Source organism: Lissotriton helveticus, chromosome 5_1 (genome assembly GCF_964261635.1).
Source record: "Lissotriton helveticus chromosome 5_1, aLisHel1.1, whole genome shotgun sequence".
In the NCBI taxonomy this organism is placed as follows: domain Eukaryota; kingdom Metazoa; phylum Chordata; class Amphibia; order Caudata; family Salamandridae; genus Lissotriton; species Lissotriton helveticus.
Window position 1 is genome coordinate 488,048,214 of NC_136065.1, and position 22,196 is coordinate 488,070,409.

Below are 22,196 nucleotides of genomic sequence, written 5' to 3' on the forward strand. Positions count from 1 at the left end.
ACTAGCGGTTTTGGAAAAACCTTTTGCAATTTTTCACAAGTGGACAGTAAGGGAAATGCTTTTTGCATTATAATGTTAGTTGAGCTAACTATAACTCGGGACCCCGCAATGCACTGCTGATGACATCACACATTACATCATTCATAACATGGTTAGTGACATCAATAATGACATGACTGATGACATCTCAAATGACATCACTGATGACATCACTGATGAAATCATCCAGTGACTGTGTGTTTCTGTAAAGTTTAAATATATTTTATATATATAAATGCCAAGGTGTATTGAAGTATGAGTGGGTGTATGAGTGTATGAATGGAAGATTTATTAGGCGCGTGACTGATTGTATAAGTGAGTGACTAAACATGTCTTACTGAATGCATGGGTTAGTGACTAAACTGTGTGAATGTCTGTATCAGTCTGTTAGTTGGTGTGTAACCGCTGCATGGGTTGGTGAGTACCCACATGAGTGTCTCTATGGGTTATTGATTCGTTGAGTATCTATATGGGTGCCTGAGTATCTGTGTAGGTGGGTGGGGGTGTGACTGTGCATAGATATGTGAGTGGGTGATTCAGTGGGTGTATGGGATCAAGACTTCATGTGTGAAGGGCTGTGTGGATGGGTGAGTGTGTGTATGGGTGTGTTGGTGAGTGAATGGATGGCTCAGTGGAACATGATTGAGTAACTTCATATGTGAAAGGCAGTATATGTGAGTGTTGGAGTATCTAAATGACTATATGTGAGAGTGAGTGATTGTGAGAGTGGCTGTATGGATGAGTGTGTGCTTGTATCAGTGAGTGAACAAGAGAGTAAGTATGTGTTAGTATCTGTATGAATAAGTGAGGTGGTGTGTGTATAACTGTGTAGGTGAGTAAATGGGAGTATGATTGATTCTTTGCATGACTGACTAGAGGTGTGGGTAACTCTGTATGAGTGGTGGTGTGTGAGTGTTTGCACAGGTATATGAGCGCATATGATAGTGTTATATTGATGAGTGACTGCATGTATGAGTGAGTTAATGCGTAAATGAGTGGATGTGTATTAAGACCTAGGAATCAGTGAGTGGGTATGTAATATTTAGTATTGGTGTGTCTATGGTTTCGAAAATGGTAGTCTGTATTTTAGAGTGGGAGCATTATTGGTTTAAATTAGGGCATGAGGAGGTGCATCAGATTAACCGTGGATGATGTCATCAGTGATATCATCAGTGATGTCATTTGAGATGTCATCAGTGATGTCCCTGACCATGTCATGAATGATGTAATATGTGACGTCATCAGCAGTGTGTTGTGGGGGCGCGAGTTATAGTTAGCTGAACTAACTATAACATCCCCGAATCCAGTGTTTTTTTCAGTGAATTTCAAAGGTTTTTAAAATGCTAATTTTCTAACTATAACATCCCTGAAACCTATGGTTTTTTTCAGTGAATTGCAAAGGTTTTTTAAATGCTAATTTCTAACTATAACGTCCCTGAAACCTACTGTTTTTCAGTACATTTCAAAGGTTTTTTTACATGCTAATTTCCAACTGTAACGTCCTTGAAACCAATGGTTTTTTCAGTGAATTTCTAAGGTTTTTTTAAATGGTAATTTCTAATTAAACCTACAGATGTAGGACATATGCAGAAAGAGTAAGAAAGGCACAGAAAGAAGCAAGAGAAATGCAGAAAGAGGAAACAGAAGTCCAGAAAGACAAAGAAAAGTGCAGAAAGAAGCAAGAGATATGCAGAAAGAACCAACAGAGGTGCAAAAAGAGGCCGCATTGCAAAGGCATCCTATGCCCCCAACATTTTGCTGACTGGTACTGGTGGTAACTAACTCTGACTAACTAAGCCCAGAGCCAGTGCTATGCTGAAAGGCACTTAGAATACAGTGAAAACACCTACATACACTAAGGTACACTATGGGTTGGGGTACACCTGTGATTGGCATGACCTCCCCTATAAGGTCCTAGTACATAATAGGGCATCTGTATTTAAACTACCTCTAAGTCAGAGGTGCAGAAAGAGGAAAGAGAAGTACAGAAAGAAGCAACAGAGGTGTTGAAAGAGGCAGGAGAGATGAAGAGAGAAGCAAGTGAAGTACCGAAAGATGCACGTAAGGTGCAGAAAGAGGCAGGAGATCTGCAGAAAACAGCAACAGAGGTGCGGAAATCGGCAAGTGAGGTACAGAAAGAAGCAAGAGAGGTGCAGAAAGATATAATAGAAATGCAAAAAGAGGCAAGAGGCGTACAGAAAGAAAAAAAGTTGGTGCAAAAAGAGGCTAGAGGGGTGCAGAAAGAAGCAAGTGAGGTGCAGAAAGAGGCAACAGAGGTAGAAGAAAGATGCAAGAGAGGTACAGAAACAAGCAAGAAAAGTACAGAAAGAGGCAAGAGAATTTATTGCTGAAAGAAGCTACAGAGGTGTGGTAAGAAGCAAGAGAAGTGCAGAAAGAGGTAAGTGAGGTACAGAAAGAGGCCAGAGAGATGCAGAAAATGGCAAAAAACAGGAGAAAGAGGCAAGAGGGATGTTAAAAAGGGAAGAAGGGTGCAGAAAGAAGCAAGAGATGTGAAGAAAGAAGCAAGAGAAGTACAGAAAGAGGGAAGAGAGGTACAGAAAGATGGAAGATAAGTGCAGAAAGAGAAAACAGGGTATAGAAAGAGACAACAGGGGTGCAGAAAAAAAGCCATAAAGGTGCAGAAATAGGCAATAGAAGTGCAGAAAGAGGCAAGTGATATGCAGAAGGAAGCAATAGAATTGCAGAAAGAGGCAAGAGAGTTGCAGAAATAGGCAAAAGGGGTACAGAAAGTGGGAACAGTTTTGCAGACAGAGGCAAAAGAGGTACAGAAAGAGGGAAGAGGGGTACTGAAAAAGGCAAGAGGGATGTAGAAATTTGCAAAAGAGGTGCATTAAGAAGGAAGAGCAGTGCAGAAAGGTCCAACAGAGGTACAAAAAGAGGTAAGAGAGGTGCAGAAAAAGGCAAGACATGTACAGAAAGAGGGGTGCAGAAAGAAGGAAGAGAAGTGCAGAAAGAAGCAACAGGTGCTAAAAGAAGCATGATAAGTGCAGAAAGTGGAAGATATGTGCAGAAAGAAGTAACATAGGTGCCAAAAGAGGCAAGAGAGGTGCAGAAAGAAGCAAGTGAAGTACAGAAAGAGGCAAGTGAGGTACGTAAAGGGGCAAGATATCTGCAGAAAAAAGCAAGAGAGGTGCTGAAAGAGGCAAGTGAGGTGCAGAAAGGGGCAAGAGATCTGCAGAAAACAGCAACAGAGGTGCTGAAATTGGCAAGTGAGGTGCAGAAAGAAGCAAGAGAGGTGCAGAAAGAAGAACATGAAGTGCAAAAAGAGGCAAAAGGGGTACAGAAAGAGATAAAATTGGTGCAAAAAGAGGCAAGGGGGTGCAGAAAGAAGCAAGTGAGGTGCAGAAAGAAGCAACAGAGGTACAGAAAGACGCAAGAGAGGTATAGAAACAAGCAAGAGAAGTGCAGAAAGAGGCAGGAGAATTGATTGCTGAAAGAAGTAATAAAGGTGTGTTAGAAGCAAGAGAAGTGCAGAAAGAGGCAAGTGAGGTACAGAAAGAGGATAGAGAGGTGCAGAAAAGGTCAAGAAAACAGCAGAAAGAGGCAAGAGGGATGCAAAAAAGGGAAGAATGGTGCAGAAAGAAGCAAGAGAGGTGCAGAAAGAAGCAAGAGAAGTACAGAAAGAGGGAAGAGAGGTGCAGAAAGAGGGACGATAAGTGCAGAAAGAGACAACAGGGTGTAGAAAGAGACAACAGGGGTACAGAAAAAAAGCAACAAAGGTGCAGAAATAGGCATTAGAATTGCAGAAAGAGACAAGAGAGTTATAGAAACAGGCCAAAGGGGTACAGAAAGAGGGAACAGGTGGGCAGACAGAGGCAAGAGAGGTACAGAAAGAGGGAAGAGGGTTATAGCAAAAGGCAAGAGGGATGTCGAAATTTGCAAAAGAGGTGCATTAAGAAGGAAGAGTAGTGCAGAAAGGTCCAACAGAGGTGCAAAAAGAGGTAAGAGAGGTTTAGAAATAAGTAGGAGAAGTGCATAAAGAGGCAAGACATGTACAGAAAGAGGCAGGACGGATTCAGAAAGAAGGAAGAGAAGTGCAGAAAGAAGCAACATGTGCTGAAAGAGGCACAATAGGTGCAGAAAGAGGAAGAGAAGTGCAGAAAGAAGCAACAGAGGTAGAGAAAGAGGCAAGAGAGGTGCCGAAACAGGCAGGAAATGTACAAAAAGAGGGAATATAGGTGCTGAAAGATGCAAGAGAGGTGCAGAAAGAGAAACAAGGGGTGCAAAAATAGGCAAGAGGAGTGCAGAAAGAGGCAACAGAGGTGCAGAAAGACGCAAGAGAGGTACAGAAACAAGCAAGAGAAGTGCAGAAAGAGGCAAGAAAATTAATTCTGAAAAAGGCAACAAAGGTGTGGTAAGAAGCATGAGAAGTGCAGAAAGAGGCAAGTGAGGTACAGAAAGAGGCTAGAGAGGTGCAGTAACAAGCAAGAGAAGTGCAGAAACAGGCATGAGAGTTGCTGAAACAAGCAACTGAGATGTAGAAAGAAGCAAGAGAAGTACAGAAAGAGTCAAGTAAGGTGCAGAAAGAGGCCAGAGAGGTGCAAAAGTGACAAGAGTACTGCAGAAAGAGGTAGGAGGGCTGCAAAAAAGGAAAGAAGGGTTCAGAAAGAAGCTAGAAAGGTACCGAAAGAAGGAAGAGAAGCTCAGAAAGAAGCAAGAGAGGTACAGAAAGACGAGTGTAGAAAGAGACAACAGAGGTGCAGAAAGAGACATCAGGGGCGCAGAACAGCGGTCCAGATTGACAAAAATAGAGCAGGCGAAAGACCTGTCAAGATGGGCTTACCACAAGGCTCTATCTTGAGCCCAACACTTTTTAATGTCTATATGACACCATTGGCTAAAGTGATTAGAGCCTATGACTTTGATGTTCTGTCCTATGCCAACGATATCCAGATTGTAATCACACTGGGTCCTGATCCAAATGAAACCAAACAACGTTTCAAAAAGTGCCTGACTCATGTTGAGGAATGGATGAACATCAATCATCTCCAGCTAAATGGCAGCAAATCAGAAATTATGCTCTTGGCAAAGCGGCAGAACATTGGACTCGTGGCCAACTAAACTAGGCAGTTGTCCAGTGCCTAAGGAGTCAGTCCGGAATCTGGGTTTTTACATTGATAATAAATTATCCATGGAAAACCAAAACAACCACATCGTAGGCACCTGTTTCAGACTAATGCTTAGTTTGAGGAAGATCTTTAAGTGGATTCCTGTTGAGGCCCGGAAACCCTTAGTTCAGGGTCTAATTATAAATAGAATGGACTACGGGAATGCGCTTCTATCTTCCAGAAATGAACACCATCTGAACAGGCTCCAGGTTCTTCCGAACACTGCAGCTCGGCTGGTTCCTAACCTTCCGCGAAGATCTTCGTCAGCCCTTTGCCTAAAAAGCCTCCATTGGCTTCCGATGAAAAAGCGTATTCTTTTTAAAACTCTGTGCCTGGTCCACAAACACATGTACTAAAGTGGTCCCAGATACTGGTCTAAAAAATTAAGTTGGTATCAGCCTCAAAGAGAACTCAGATCCATCAATGAATTCTGGCTGACGGCCCTAAGAATACAAACCTCCTGAAACGGCGGCCGCGCGTTTTCTTTTCTTGCTCCCGCTTCGTGGAATAAAATGCCCCTCTACCTCCGTATTATCTCTGAACACGGCTGTTTTCATAAGAAGCTAAAGACTTGAGTTTTGCAAACTAACCATTCTGCCCCTCCTGTCAGAGCCGTCTGCAAGCGCCATGAGACTCTCCGAATGTGATTTGCGTGCGATACCAATGTCCCTGAGTTGACGACAGAAAGAAGCAAGAGAGGTGCAGAAAGATGCAACAGAAAAGCAGAAAGAGGCAAGTGAGGTGCAGAAGGAGGCAAGAGATCTGCAGAAAGAGGCAAGCGAGTTGCAGAAACAGGCAAAAGGGATACAGAAAGAGGTAACAGGGGTGCTGAGAGAGACAAGAGAGGTGCAGAAAGAGGGAAGAGGGGTACAGACAGAAGAAAGTGAGGTTCAGAAAGAGACAAGAGAGGTGCGGAAAGAGGCAAGTGAGGTGCAGAAGGAGGCAAGAGAGCTACAGAAAGAGGCAAGGGAGCTGCAGAAATAGGCAAAAGGGGTGCATAAAGAACCAACAAAAGTGCAAACAAAGGCAAGAGAAGTGCAGAAAGAAGATAGTGAGGTGCAGAAAGAGGAAGAAAAGGTACAGAAAGATGCAAGAGAAATGCAGAAAGAGGCAAGAGAGGCAAAGAAAAAAGAGAGGTCTGTGCATCATTAGTACCAATTTAACGCCCACATTTAGCAATAAGTAACATGTGACCATTCCAGTTAGTCAAGGGGCCTTCCACCACACTGTAACACGTGAAGCTGCATTTTTGGGAACATCTGAGCCGTTTGAGCTAGAAACAAGGCTTTTTTTGTTCAAATCTGCAGATTAGGCAGCAGATGATGGAATATTTGGCAAATACCTCCGACTAGGTCCAGAGCTGAAAAAGCGGCTCCTGGTGTACTGCTGCTCGGGGGATTAAGTCCACTTGTGTCTTGAGGTCCTCATGTCACAAGAGGACCTCATTGCCACACCAGGAGTGTGCCAGGAGCCGCGTTTGCTGAGTGGTGTAAAGAGGGGGTAGCCTCGAACCACCTCTCAGCAATCCCACTGTGTGGGACTTACCGGAGGTACCTGGTGGGCTAGTTGGACCCCAGGGACCCTCAGGAATGAAGGGGACTTAATCCCCCAACTTAGAAAGTAATGCTCCAGGGGGCGCATTTTCAGAGTGCTGCAGGGAGGGGGCGGGGCATCTGTTGAGATGCTGTCTTTTCTTTTTTTTAAATATTTAAATATTCGGGAGGGACCCCATTCTCCGGTCCCCTGGTGGCCGGCCTTCCTTTTAAACAAATTGTAATTATTTTTCCCAGGAGGGAGGCGGCGTGGCCCCCCTCCCTTGGGCCACATCTGGCCGCGAAGACCCTATCCCCCAGGGCCTGGCCTCCTTGATGGGGACAGTGGGGGGAGCCCCTTTGCCCCCACGGTCCCAGCCAGCTCCCTGCCTCCTGGAGGAGCCAGCATTGCTATTGGGCTAGTGGAGCTACTAACATGCAGCTCCCCTTGCCGAAAAGCAATCTTCTCTCACATCAACAAAGCAAAGCAGGAGTTTGCTGTGATAGGGCTACCATAGCAAATGGCAATGTCCCGGGGGTGGGCACCCGGGACATTGCAGGATCCAGCCCTGGAGGTGATGGTCCCCAGGGCCATCAAAGGCTCCAGGAGGGGGACAGCGCAGCCCCCTTCCAGCAATTTAAAGTACCAGGGAGGTGGTGGTCCCCAGGGCCTGGGGGTCCATAACGGATCCTCTATATAAATAATTAGTGCGGCAGGGAGGTGGTGGTTCCCGGGGCAGTGGGGGGGCTTGAGCCCCCCACACTTTAATTTTGAATATAGCCCAGGGGAGGTGGCAGTCTCTGGGGCTGCAGGGTGGCCATGTAGCCCTCACATTTAAATCAGGTATCCCCGAGGAGGTGGTGGTCCCCAGGGCTTGGCTGGGCCTGCGAGGCCACCCCACATAAATAGGAAGGCCCCTGGGCGATGGTGGTCCCCGTGGCAGCATGGGGGGCTGGTGCCCCTCACGCATTTTTTTATGAAAAACCCTAGGAGGTGGCAGTCCCTGGAGCTGCGAGGGGCCGCGTGCCCCCCTGCATATGATAAACAAAGCCCCGGGGATATGACAGTCCCCGGGGCTGTGGGGGCACCCACTCCATAATCAACAATTGCCCCTGGGACCTGACCCACCCGGGGGGCTTGGAACAAACTAAGTGAGGGAGCTCGCACTTCATTTTTTAAAATGATTTTGGCTAGATTCGCACACCCAATGCAAATACGGCCGAAATTATAAACAAAAATAATTTTTTTAGCCCTGGGGGTCCCCTGAGTAGGCGTAGGGTGTCAGGGTGTTTCTGTCCTGCCCCCTATTCTTGTTTTCAACCTTTATTTTACTGTTTTCTTGTGACTCAGTTCTACTAAGTCACAAGATGGCTGCCAACACAGAAGTCAGCTCATGCTCGGGAGGAGTCGCACTCCTCCAAGGTGCTCAGATATCAAAAATATTCTTTTGGGAATTTCGCAGCAACTACTGAACGAATTTACACCATATAAAGAAAAGAGTGCTTTCTGGACCAAAAGCTACATTTTTGCCAAATTTGGTGTAATTCCGTTCAGCAGTTCGGGCTGTAGCCGTGTCTAAGGTTTCCTATGAAAATGAACATGGGGAAAACGTGTTTTGGGACCCCCTTTTTTCTTGGCCTCCGCTTGACAAATCATCCTGATACTTTCAAGACAGGAGCTGACAGGAGGGGGCCATTAGTTTAGAAAATTTTGTGAAGATTCATTTAACAGTGCCAAAGATATTGGTAAAAGAAAAAATGCTTTTTGAATAGAAACAGCGTCCTAACTATAACGACCTAATATAAATATATATATATATATAATATATATATATATATATATTTATATATATATACATATATATCCCATTCACTTCGCTCGACGCTATCCCATCACAGTCACTCTGCATGGACTGATTTCAAAATGAACAAGTCAGACCCAAGTTCTTGTGCTCAATAGTGTTTTATTCCATTGAAATATAGAATAACACCCAGCAAGTCCGCATGGCGCGTTTCGCCTCTAGCCAGAGGCTTGATCACATGATACGTTACTTAAAAGAGATGAGGGTACTTATGGAGATCACAGATTACAAAGGGGTGGCGCTACATGTCCATTACCTACCCCTGTTAACTCTTTAATGTTCTAAATTAATTCACATTAGTAAAACAGTGTTTGTTTGTCTAAAATACCGGGACAGTGCCCATTTAACCAACCAACATGATTATATAATGGCTGTGCAAAATCCATACTGTGCAAATATAAGCAAAATAAGTTAACATATTATACACAATCATTATATCGTATACAAAACCTGATTCATAAATAGAGGAGAAATATATATAGAAAAATATACACCTATATTGTTATAAATTTCATTGTATATACATTATTTACAATAGAAGACAAAGTGTCTAATATTTAAAATAAATCTCTCCCAATTTCTAATCCCAATCTAGCAGCAAATATGATGTGCAAACTTTAGCAATTAAAAAAAGCATTTCTTAACTTTCAAGGGTGTGGAAGGAAGTTATTTGTTGGTTCAAATTTCATAAATTACCACGCCACTTCTGATGTAAACTAAGTTAATCCCAAAATGTTTAAACATTATTGTCGACCAAGAAAAACGGGTGAAGTTCCCTCAAAGAACAAGGCCCAAAATCACTGTTAAATCGTAGCTACTGGTGTTTCCATTAGTCAAAGAGCTAAAGATAAGTATATAAATCTTCACTCGCATTAAGACCCCGTGGGGCCTTACTATCCAGTTCAATTATATATCTTGTTTCCAACAAGCTGAGCTTTGCATCCCTGTCTCCCCCTCTCTTAAGTGGCATTACACAGTCAATTGCATAGTACTGTAGAGCTGATGGATCACTTTTGTGAAAGCTCTCAAAATGGCGGGCTACCGGGTAAGACTGGTCTTTACCTATTATAGCCCTAATGTGTTGCAGAACCCGCTTAGGCACCGGCAAGCGTGTGCTGCCCACATATCGTAACTCACATGGGCACTGCAACACATAGACTGCAAATTCAGTTCTACATGACATACGTTTCTTGATCATTGTGGGTTTGCTGTTAAATGGCACTGTATATAGCGTTTTGTTGCACCCATTCTTACACGCTTTACATACAGCACATTTTTTAAAACCACCACCGAGGGCACCCCAGGTGTCAGAAATTGGCTTCTCTAAGAAATTACTGACTAATCTGTCTGACATAGATATAGACTTTCTAAATGTGATGTCATATATATATATATATATGTATGTTTTTTAAACGAGGTTTGGCTTAATGAGGAGATGCCACAAGAGACGAAGTTTGCACCTTTTTAATTGCGGTAGACAGCTCAGCGGGAAAGCAGTCTCTCCTTCAATGATTAACAGCCCAACGCATTTCAAGCACTCCTGTGCTCTTGTTCACGGGCGTAATGAAGCTCAACATACGGCGATTCAAAGGAGCTTGAAATATTTAGAACAAGTCCCGCCACTGTGGGTGTATGCCTCTTGGCATGTTGGTACTTGTAGTTCCTTTGATTATATTACCCAAGTGGGTGCCGTGTTGACCCCCTTAATCTTCTTAAAAATTGTTCCCCAAGTGGGTTAGGCAGATTGTGACAATCGTGCTGAACTGGCATAAAACCTTCCATCAACCTAGCTCTCCCGATCCTTCATGATGGAGATTCAATCACGGGTCCACCTCACTCGTGGTAGAGCTTCTCCGCGACCTGAGCCCGGCCGCGACACATTCAAAAAACAAGGTTTGGCTCAATGAGGAGGCCCATGCACGTTTGAGTGCGGCTCGATCTTTGGACACCCCAAGAGCATGATATATATATATATATATTACCTACTGGCGGTCGCCAGTAGGTATATATAGTTAGGATTTTTTCTCTATGGGTTTTTTGAAAATTCTATGTCTAATAACTTTGGCGTTTGTGGACGGAATTGGCTGAAATTTTCAGGAAAATGGCACATTTTGTTTCTGAGCAGCCCTTGAAAATTTGGGGGGGGTTCGTCCAGTGGGGGCCGAGAAAAAAGGGGGGTCCCAAAACGTGTTTTTAACATTGAGTTTTCCATAGGGCGGTTGGCCTCACTTTTAGCCCGAACGGCTGAATGGATTTGCACGAAACTTGGCAAAATTGTAGGGACTGGTAGCCCGATGTGCCTTTTGTAGGTCTCAATATATGTGCTCCAGTGGATTTTGAGAAATTAACGTTTAAAAAAAGATATATATCTGTAACAGCGGACCGGGCAGCGCACTGGTTCGCGGACTTTTCACGCAACGGAGCTTTGTGAAGCGAAGCTGATTGGTTCTCCGGCGTCTGTCAACATTCCAAACAGTCCGTAGCGGCCGCCATCTTGTCTCTCGGTAGGATCGAGAGACAAGAGGAGGTCAAAACAAAGGGGGAAATAACTATAAGGGGGCATAGTAGATCCTCGCTGACCCCCTAGGTTTGATGTGGAGGTTTTAAAAGGGCCCCGCGGGGCAAAAAAAAATAATAATAATAATAATTGAACGGCTGAATGGATTTGCACGAAACTTGGCAAAATATTATGGACTGGTAGCCCGATGTGCCTTTGCTAGGTCTCAATATATGTGCTCCAGTGGATTTTGAGAAATTAACGTTCAAAAAAAGATATATATCTGTAACAGCGCTCCGCTTCGCGTAACGGAGGTTTGCGAAGCTGATTGGTCATTCTGTCACTGGGCTATAGTTGGGCTACATCTGGCTGATATTTGGGCTACATTTGTTTTTTTGTGTGTCTGGCGGCCATCTTTGGGCTACATTGGGCTACATTGGGCTTCATTGGGCTACATTCGGCTAATTAGCAAATAGCTCATCGCAAACTAGGAATGGTAAAGAATCGCTATTTATTCCTTAAAGTTCGCTATTTAGGAAATGCAAATAACTTTGATGATACATATGGCGGTTCATCTCTAACAAGATAAGAAGCATAGGGATACATTTATGATGACTGGCGCATCACCAGGGATGTGTTAGTCATTTTGTGCCGCTGTTCCGTCACCTATGGTGTGCTGCATTTACAATGCGGCGCATCATGGGGCAAAAACAGCACAGATGCGTGATGTATCTGTGCCGTAAAGGTGGCGCATTGCTGGAGTTGTATCGCAAGTGTGATGAAGCTCCAGCAAGGGTCGGGGGTGCCCCTGTCGCAGGGTTTCTGTTCTCACACAGAACTGTGGACAGAGGATTGGAACCTCGGCGAATGCATTGCTGGAGTTGTATCGCAAGTGTGATGAAGCTCCAGCAAGGGTCGGGGGTGCCCCTGTCGCAGGGTTTCTGTTCTCACACAGAACTGTGGACAGAGGATTGGAACCTCTGCGAATTAGGGTGTCCCAAAACTCACGTTAGTAATCAAAAACTCCTTAGCAAGCTAGGTACAGTGTCACATTGGATATAACAAACTCTCAATGTTTAGACAATCCAGAATATGAACTTATAGTACCTCAGGATACGTGGAACTCATGAACAGTCGGTCGTTATAGATTTCTTAGAAACCAGAACATGGAGTTAAGAAGAACAGATGTGTATTTGAAATGTTTATTTACTAATGCCGTCTTCTCAGGCGTAGTACCTTAGATAATAAAAGTACACATATTATCAGTAGCAAAATTACCAGCATAGTTACTAGTACATAAAAAGTGAATGGTGATAGTATGTTAACATGCTGTAAATGAATAAGAGTTAGCAACACTTATAAGCAGCCGCGGGCCGTGGAGGGAGTTACGGTGAGGAAGGGAGGCGGGGAGGGTGAGAAGCAGGGTGGAGAATACAAGTACACATATTATCAGTAGCAAAATTACCAGCATAGTTACTAGTACATAAAAAGCGAATGGTGACAGTATGTTAACATGCTGTAAATGAATAAGAGTTAGCAACACTTATAAGCAGCCGCGGGCCGTGGAGGGAGTTACGGTGGGGCAGGGAGGCGGGGAGGGGGAGGGGCAAGGTAGAGAGGGCTCCACCCTGCTTCTCCCCCTCCCCGCCTCCCTGCCCCATCGTAACTCCCTCCACGGCCCGCGGCTGCTTATATCTCACCCTCCCTAATACACATATTATATTATTTGCTAAGAAGGTCTCTTTGTGTTGGTTTAGGGCGTGCCCATACTTTAGTGTCTTAGATTTGAAGGAATCACATCAGCATACACCAGCTCTCTCTTCATGTGAACCGCATCAACTGTTGTGTATGTGTGTTCGGCAAAGCAATATATAACCCGCCTCATGCCCAGAATTGGCAGAAGTTGCACTTATGTTATGAGTATGAAGTCGTGGAGATCAGACCTCATAACAATTCTGTATCGTGTTGTTCTTGAAACTTTAGCACTCGCTGTACAGATATAGTTTAACAAGTAAAGCAGATAGTAGACCAATAACATATTATTCTCATGTAAACCACGATGAACTACTAGGTGGAAAGCTAAAGCAACAACTAAGTGTCGTGTGCAGAAGTTGCAAAAAAGGAAAAATGGCGTTTAAACCGGTAATGAGCCCATGCTAACTTAACACGGTGTAAAGATATCCAGGACCTAGATGACACCTCCTCATGATCCGGAAACGAACTGAATAAGATAATAGAAGTGCCATCTCATGAGAGCAGATTGCAAGTTTATATGTGGACGGTCCGCAAGGTAAAGCATTAAAAACTAGGAAAATTTAATGCTAAAGAAAAATAAAACAGCCAAGTACTTTATCGAGTCTTAAGCCAATAGGCAAGGTAAATAATAAAAACTTGACAAATAAGTCAATGAATTGTCAATGAAATGCTAGTACTCAGCATATCAAACATGAAAAAGGTCTATGACATAACTGTGTATGCAAAATAAGCTGCAACAGCCTCCAATAGGAAGTCACCGTCTTCATCCGAAAACAGTTCAGCCATCCAATTTAAAAGCGGAAAAGAACATACGTGCTCTCCCAGCACCGGATCCTCTATCACCATCAGAGGACAGCTCGGTGGGTTTTCAAGAAAGCTCTGTTCCAAGAAAGACTGTGCTGCCGCCAGTAAATTCCAGGGACCAAGTAGTCCATGCATCAATGCCACAGCCATAATCCTTTCGCCAGGACAAACCAACTCGTGAGTAATGATAGGAGTCATCAGCTGATTAAAGTCGACGTCAGGAGAAACCGGTCCGCAGAGACACAAATCAATGGCCCAATCGAAATCACAGGTCAGGCAGTGAAATACAGGCTGGACACAGGTGAAGTAGGAGAACCGAAAAGATAATCCATATGCCGTGCTTAATATCGCCAACGGCATTGTGCCATAATATTCTAGCATGCGATTGCGGAACAGTGTCAGCAGCTGCAGGGTCGGAGGTTGCATAGGAGGGACATCCATATTTAAAAATGTAAAAAAGCACAAGAGCGTCCGCTGGTAATGCAAGTAAAAATGCCAATCTACGAACCAGAGTGCAGAAAATACAATGAAAGGAAGCAGGGATGACTCCAAAGATTTTCTCAAATGAAGTCACGAGACCACTGGTAAAAAAGTGTGCCAGGGACTTTGTGGAGGATGCGTTAAAGATAGTCGGAAACATGTTGCTGAAATTGAAAGGCAAATCTTAATTGAAAAGGGTGTGCACCTCTGTATGGGTGTTCGCTATGTGAAGTACGAAAGTTTCACGGGCCGAACTCAAGGCCACCTCTCTCTGAGACAAAAGAGCTCTTATTCTTGCCATGCCGTTGAAACGTGTCCCAAGGTTGGTATTTGTGGCCAGATTGAAAACTCCCTATGTTCATGTGTGGGAGGAAATAGAACATTTCTGCAGCAAATAACCCGTTCACTTACTGTTACGATAAAAGGAATACTTTTAATTAACTCAGAACAATCTTCATTATTGAGCATCAAATAACTACCATTTTCCAACAACTTGAACGTGGGGATGATAGCAGGAACTGGCGTGCCTTGCAACACGCAAGCCATATTTGGTCGGTGTTTGTTGCATGAACCGTGTAACTGTATGTGCCTACACATTAGTGAATGATCTGGCGTCTCAGTGCATTCCTCTCCATTCAGATAAACTTCTTGATCATCTTTGAAACATCTGTATGTGTATGGAAGCGACCAGACCTCATGAAGAAAAGCACTACCTAAAGGTTCATAACGACCTATTGGTATATATTTCATACAATTTGAAAACTTATATAAAGCAAAAGGCAGCGTTATTAAACCGTGGATAAGGCATGTTGCCAAAAAACCCGCAATCCTCTGCTGATGATGTCACTGAGCATGTCATGAATGATGTAATATGTGACATCATCAGCAGTGGATTACGGGTAATGGTATCTCTAGTTTACTCCCTTATAGCTGTGTTTCTTTTAACATAAGTGTCTGTTTCCTTCCCTTATACTTACTGTTTTTGGTTCGCTTCCGGTTCGCGTACCAGCGAGCGAACTAGGAAGCGAACTAAGAGAAATAGAGGTTGGCACAATTCCAAATATTGTACCAATTTTTTAATAACGGGGAGGTAGTTCTGAAAAGAACTTTTTTTTTTATTTTTCTGAACATTTTTTTACTGTTTTTGAATTTTTCGGAACAGTTTTATATTTTTTTGGGTTTTTCTTGGAGGGGGCAATGAAAACGATTCATTGTAAAGGGCTCAACAGGAGCAACAAAACAAAAAAAAGAAATATTTATTATTTTGGGCGTTTCGGACAAACTTGCATATGATAGTCAATAGCTCTGTTGATCAGAGTGATGCTTTTTTCTCCGTAGGAAATGAATCCATCGCAAAATGCGCAGATGTGTTTTACATCACCAAATCTCATTTGTATATTTGGCACCATCTCCCTGCCCTCTGGTCCCGTTACTTCCGGTACAACAGATCTTCTGGCCATAATAGGGAGATTATCTAGGTCGTTCCGAAACTGTGCAGCACTGTAGTTGTTAGGATGCCACCTAGTCATATGGCGATGCATTGTGTAGTTTCCGAAACTGTATTTTTTGTCGGTCCCTCTGGACAGTCTATCTTGACATATAAGGCAAGTTACGTATCTTGCATTTACTTTTTTCTGACCTTTGGGAATTTTAAAAAATTGCCAAATGAAGTTTTCTTTCCGGTGAGACGTCCTGGGCTGCTCAGGCAAAAACTGCCTCTCTTCGTGCTCGTCCTCCTGTTCCTCTTCTTCTTCTTCTTGTTGAATTAGAACTTGAGCAGGTGGTCCACTCTTCCTTGGATGTGGTGGAGGTGGTGGGGAAGCACCAGCTGAAGCTACTAAAGAAGCCATTGCTCAGTGATCACAAAGGGTCTTTCTCTCACAATGATGAAAGTCAGAGTGAGGAAAGAAGGAGGGATTTTCATCATTTGGGAAAAACAAGAGTTCTCAACCAATCAAAAGTGTTCATTTTAGATTATATGACCTAGTCTTACATCATTAGGAAACCAAAAGTGAAATGAACCAATGAAAAGTGTTATTACCAAGTCACATGACTTGCTGTGTTTACGTTAAGCGCTTTGCAGGGCCTCCCGGTTTGCTTCCAGAAACCTGCGCTTTGCGACTCGCTTCGCGTACCAGTTCGCTAACGTAGCACGTCATATGACGTATCACGCGACAACGTGAAACGTCATGCGGACGGGAGGCGTCACGATGTTGTTTTCTAACGCGGCACTTGCGGTAAAGAAACGTTTACCGGCTCGCGGTCTATTTCGCGGCATCAAGGTCAGCTAACGGGAAGCTTCCCGATTCGCGAAGCGGGAACGAAGAAAAAAAAATATTTAAAAAAAAAATTATTCATAAACATATAAAATATATTTTTGGATTTAAAGAAGAATACATTTTACAGCTACAGATATTAGCTGTTAAAAAACCAATGAAATTCACAGAAAAAACCATAGGTTATAGACCATATATAGTTAGGAATTAGCATTTAGAAAACCTTATTTTACTCACACAAAACCATTGAAATTCCATATATAGTTAGTTGCACTAACTATATATCGCGCACCCGCAATCCACTGCTGATGATGTCACATATTACATCATTCATGACATGGTCAGTGACATCACTGATGACATCACTGATGACATCTCAAATGACATCACTGATGACATCACTGATGACGTCTCATTTGGCATCATTCTTGTGCTAATACGATAAACTTCTTCAGACTCTAATATAACCTTAGATACACTCAGTGTATACAGACACTCACACACTGCCACTCATCCATGGAGTTACTCACACACCCAGTCAGTCATGCAAAGAAACAATCTCACCTCCATTTCTTCAACTATACAGTTATACACACCTTACTTATTGAAACATATACTAACACATATTTACTCTCTTATACAATCCCTGATACAAGTTCACAATGATCGATACAACCACTCACTCAGTGGCTCTCATGCACAGTTATTTATATATGCCAACTCTCACATGTACTGTGTTTTACATATGTACTTACTATGACATGTAGCATTGAGATATCCATTCACTCATCAATACACTCATGCACACAGTCAACTGCCCATGTAGCTGTTTCCACATGCACTCTTGAACTCATACACCTAGTGAATAAACTGCTCACACATCTATGCACAGAGTCACACACCTTCCAGCCACCCCCACACAAACTCAATCTCCCATAGAAATACTTGGGCAACCAATTAATAACACATATAGCCTCTCGTATAGCTAATGATCAACACATGCAGCAGTTTACATCACAACAGACATAATGATGCACAAATTAAGACAGTTTAGTCACTAACCCGTGCATTCAGTAAGACGCATTTAATCACTCACTCATACAGTCAATCACGCACCTACTAAAACCTTCATTCAGACACTTATACATCCACTCATTCTTCAATATGTAAAACATATTTAAACTTTACAGAAACACATAATCACTGGATGTTGTCATCAGTGATGTCATCAGTGATGTCACTGACCATGTCATGAATGATGTAATATGTGACATCATCAGCAGTGGATTGCGGGTGCGCGATATATAGTTAGTGCAACTAACTATATATGGAATTTCAATGGTTTTGTGTGAGTAAAATAAGGTTTTCTAAATGCTAATTCCTAACTATATATGGTCTATAACCTATGGTTTTTTCAGTGAATTTTCAAGGTTTTGTAAATGCTAATTCCTAACTATATATGGTCTATAACCTATGGTTTTTTCTGTGAATATATATATATATATATTACCTACTGGTGGTCGCCAGTAGGTAGTTATAGTTAGGATTGTTTTCCATAGGGAAATCGCAACATTCTATTGGGAATAACTTTGGCCCCGGTTGAGGAATCTGCGTGACATTTTCCTCAAATTTGCCTCGCCGCGCTCCGGTCCTTCCCTGAAAGTTTGGGGGGGATTCGTTAGGTGGGGGCCGAGATAAAAGGGGGGTCCCAAAACATGTTTTCCCCATGTTAATTTTCATAGGGCGGTTGGACTCACTTTTAGCCCGAACGGCTGAATGGATTCCCACCAAACTTGGCAAAATTGTAGGGACTGGTAGCCCGATGTGCCTTTGCTATGTCTCAAGATATGTGCTCCAGTGGATTTTGAGTAATTTAGATTAAAAAAAATATATATATCTATAAGCGCACCCCGGTACGCGCACCGGGGAGCGTACCAGCGCGTAACAAGAGTTAGCGCGCGGAAAGCTGATTGGCTCTCGGGTGTCTGTCAACATCCGAAACAGTCCGGAGCGGCCGCCATCTTGTGTCTCGGTAGGATCCAGACACAAGAGGTGGCAAAAACAAAGGGGAAAATGACCATAAGGGGGCAGGGTAGACCCCTCCTGACCCCCTAGGTTTGATGTGGGAGCCATAAAAGGGCCCCGCGGGGCAAAACAAAAAGCGGAGGGAGCGCCGGTACGCGCACCGGGGAGTGTATCGGGGAGCGTACTTTGGTGAAAAACAGTGAAAAAAGTTAGTGTAAAATAACTATTTTGAGTGATCAGAGGTAGGGTAGCCCTGAAAAGAGCTTTTGGGTTCTGTGGCTGATTTAGGTACATACAAGTAGGTTCCAATGCACAGTCTTATATTCAGGAGGAATATTCTATTCCCCTCATCTGAGAAGTGCACACCATCTCCTCTGTAGATATCTTGCATGTTGTAACGCAAGTTATTGTTGTATATTGAACCCATTCCATAGTCTCTCATGTAAGCAGAAACAGATTTATTCACATGTTTCCGTGCTTTCTCAAATTGTGGACAAAATTGGTCGGACCACCTCCATTTCTGTCTTTGGCATATATTGGAAAATACCAAGGCAGTTTGAGGAAAAAGTGCCATCAATTGTTCAAAGGTGTCCTTTAAAAGCATTTCCAGACCTACCCCAGTCAAATTGCCTAAGTCATTTCCACCACAGTGCAGAATTATGAGGTGAGGGTGTGGCAGATGCAAAAAGGTTTTCACCAATGGTATCAATTGATGACATCTCAATCCTCTCTGGCCAATCCATTTAATGTTCACATTTGGTAAATCAAGGTTGTGAAAATTCTGGTAGCTGCATACCTTTGAGCCCAGTGGATGTAGCTATGTCCAATAATCCAGACAGAATACATGGTAAGAGGAGGTTCTGGTGCAGTCAGATGAAGTGTGGGAATGAAATGGCAGTTGGAACAGTAGGAGTTTGCAAAAAAAAAACTGTGAAGTTTCAGTGCTCTTGAATCACAAGCAATGATTGGTGGATTCAGATAGTTGAAAACTGAAAGTTAGGGTGCATGGTTCTGTTTTGTGAAAGAAGCAATTTGAATGGTTAAGAAAAAGTCATTTAAAGAAACATTGCACTGGATAAGCTGGGGTATTCAGAGGTCAAACATCCTTGCTAAGTTGAATTGCAACATTGTAGAATAAACTTTTAAACCTGAGAGCTCAGTGAGGAGGGAGTTGCTATGGTAACAGGTAGAAAGGGCTGAGGGGGGGAAGGGTGTTGGTTTGAAAATAGAGAGGGAAGAGTTTTATTTTTTCTCTCTTTCACAGATACAACATGTAGTAAAAAATTTAATTAAAGTTACATTTATTATATGGTAAGGGTGACTAAAAAAATGTAGTTTGTCATCACCCTTTGCTTTAACCTCACTACTATTTTCTCAACCTACCTCACTCCTGTTTCTTTACTCTGCTTCCCTCACTTATTCATATTCTCCATGTTTACTACCCTTTCCCTATTTCCCCTCCTACATTCAACTTCTTTCAGTCCCCATTCTTTACTTCCCTTACCCTCTGTTCCCTTCCTTTGCTCCCTCACTCATTCTCTTTCCCTCAATCATTTACTTAACTCCTACACACACACCTCCCCCAACACACACACACACCTCTGACATACACCCCACACACACACCTCACACACACACACACAGCCACACACACACTCCTCACACACACACACACACACACACACATCCCACACACACACACACAGTCCACACACATACCCCCCACACCCACACCCCCCCACACATATCACACACACCCACACCTCCACCCACACCCAATCACACCACACACTCACACCCACACACACACACGTTACACACCCACACCCCACCTACACCCACTGACTCCCTATAAGTCACCCACACTGCCTTACTTACCTTTCTTTCCTGTTTCACTCTTTCAGTCACTCCTTCCTTTACTCTCTCTCTCTTTTCTCTCTGTCACTTCCCATGTCTTACCCTTATTCACTTTTACCCACCCTCTTTCACCCCTCTTTACTTACACTCACTGCTCTTTTCTCATCCTCCCTCACCGTTGTTCATTTATTCCAGTTCCGTAACTACCCCTCATTCCCCATTCTTTACTGTCCTTCCTTTTACTTTCAACACCCACTCACATTCTTCCAGTACCTCTACTTTAGTCTTCTTTTTCTCTCTTCCCTTCTTTCGCTCCCTTATTCATTTTCCTTTTCTCACTTACACCCTATTACACCTTCTCTGTTTTTTACTATGTAATGAAAAATCCCTCTGTGTTGCTCCCTCTAGCTCTTTTTCTCTTAACATTACTCTCTCTGTGTTCTTCCCTCATGCTCACTCTTTCTTTATTTTTTTTTTGGGTTGCGCGCCTTGGTGCGCGCCCCGGTGCACGTACCGGTACGCGTACCCTGCAGAAAAAAGATTGACAGAGATTCTTTAAAAATATAGGTTTCTTTTTATAAATTAAAGGTAGTTCTAAAAAGAACTTTTTTTTTATTCTTTTTGTTTTTCATTTTTTTTATAGTTTTTTTGAAAATGTTATACTTTTTTGGGCTTTTCTGAACAGTTTTATATTTTTTTTGTATTTTTTATGGGGAGAAACAAAAAAAGGGAATTGTAAATGGCTCAAACTGGAGCAAAAAAAAATCTGAAAAATTTAGGGTTTTGATTGAGTGATGTCACTGACCATGTCATGAGTGATGTAATATGTGACATCATCAGCAGTGCATTGCACGCGCAAGTTATAGTGAGTCCAACTAACTATAACGTGGGCATTTCGATGGTTTTATGCGAGTAAAATTTTCAGCTAACTATAACTGGTGTGAAACCTATGGTTTTTTCAGTGAATATATATATATATATATATATATATATATATATATATATATATATACACACACAGATTCCGTCACACACTCCAATTCTGCTGAAAGGATGGATACGGACCCAAAGCTTAGTGCAAAATCTTTATTTCATTTCTTGACCCAGCACTACCGCCATGAAGCGTTTCGGCCCCAGAGAGGCCTTGATCACATGAATATATATATATATGTTCACTTAAAAAAACACGTTAGTTATCAATTTATTCACACAAAACCATCGAAATTCAGCAGCCATAGTTAGAGTTATTTCAAGTAACTATAACTCACAGCTGAAGGTAATAATACCTTACACCCCCTCCATGCACAGTTTTTGCAGGAAGAATGTACATGCAAATATTACATTGATATTATCAATGATTTTATCAAAGATGTCATGAGTGCTTTACTATCTGGGGAAATTAGCAGTGCATGGCGAGGGCGTCAGTTATAGTTACTTTTGGGTGTGAGTTATAGTTACTTGAAATTACTAAAAACTGCTGGATTTCTATGGTTTTGTATGAGTAAATACAGAGCCTCACCATAATGTCCCTGTAACTGTTTCCCAACTGTAACTACCTTGTAACCTTTGTTTTTTTATGTAAATTTTTATGTTTTTCCTGCAACTTTATGTATTTTTTAGTGGCACCATGGGCCCCCTGGACCCGGGTGACCTTCACCTCCCCAGGGCAACATAATTAGTAACGGTAACGGGGGGGCATGTGAACTCCCCCTTGGTCCCGGGGACCACCACCTCCCCGGGACAACAAGAAAATCAATATATTGGTGGGGCTCATGGACCCCCCCGGGGCCCACCACCTCCCTGGGGCTAAAATAAGTAAATAGAAGGGGGGCAGGCAGCCCCCCTTCCCCCAGGGACCCCCACCTCTCTGGGACAATTTTCTAAAAAATGTCGGGGGCCACATGAACCCCCCCGATTCCCAGGGACCACTACCTCCCCAG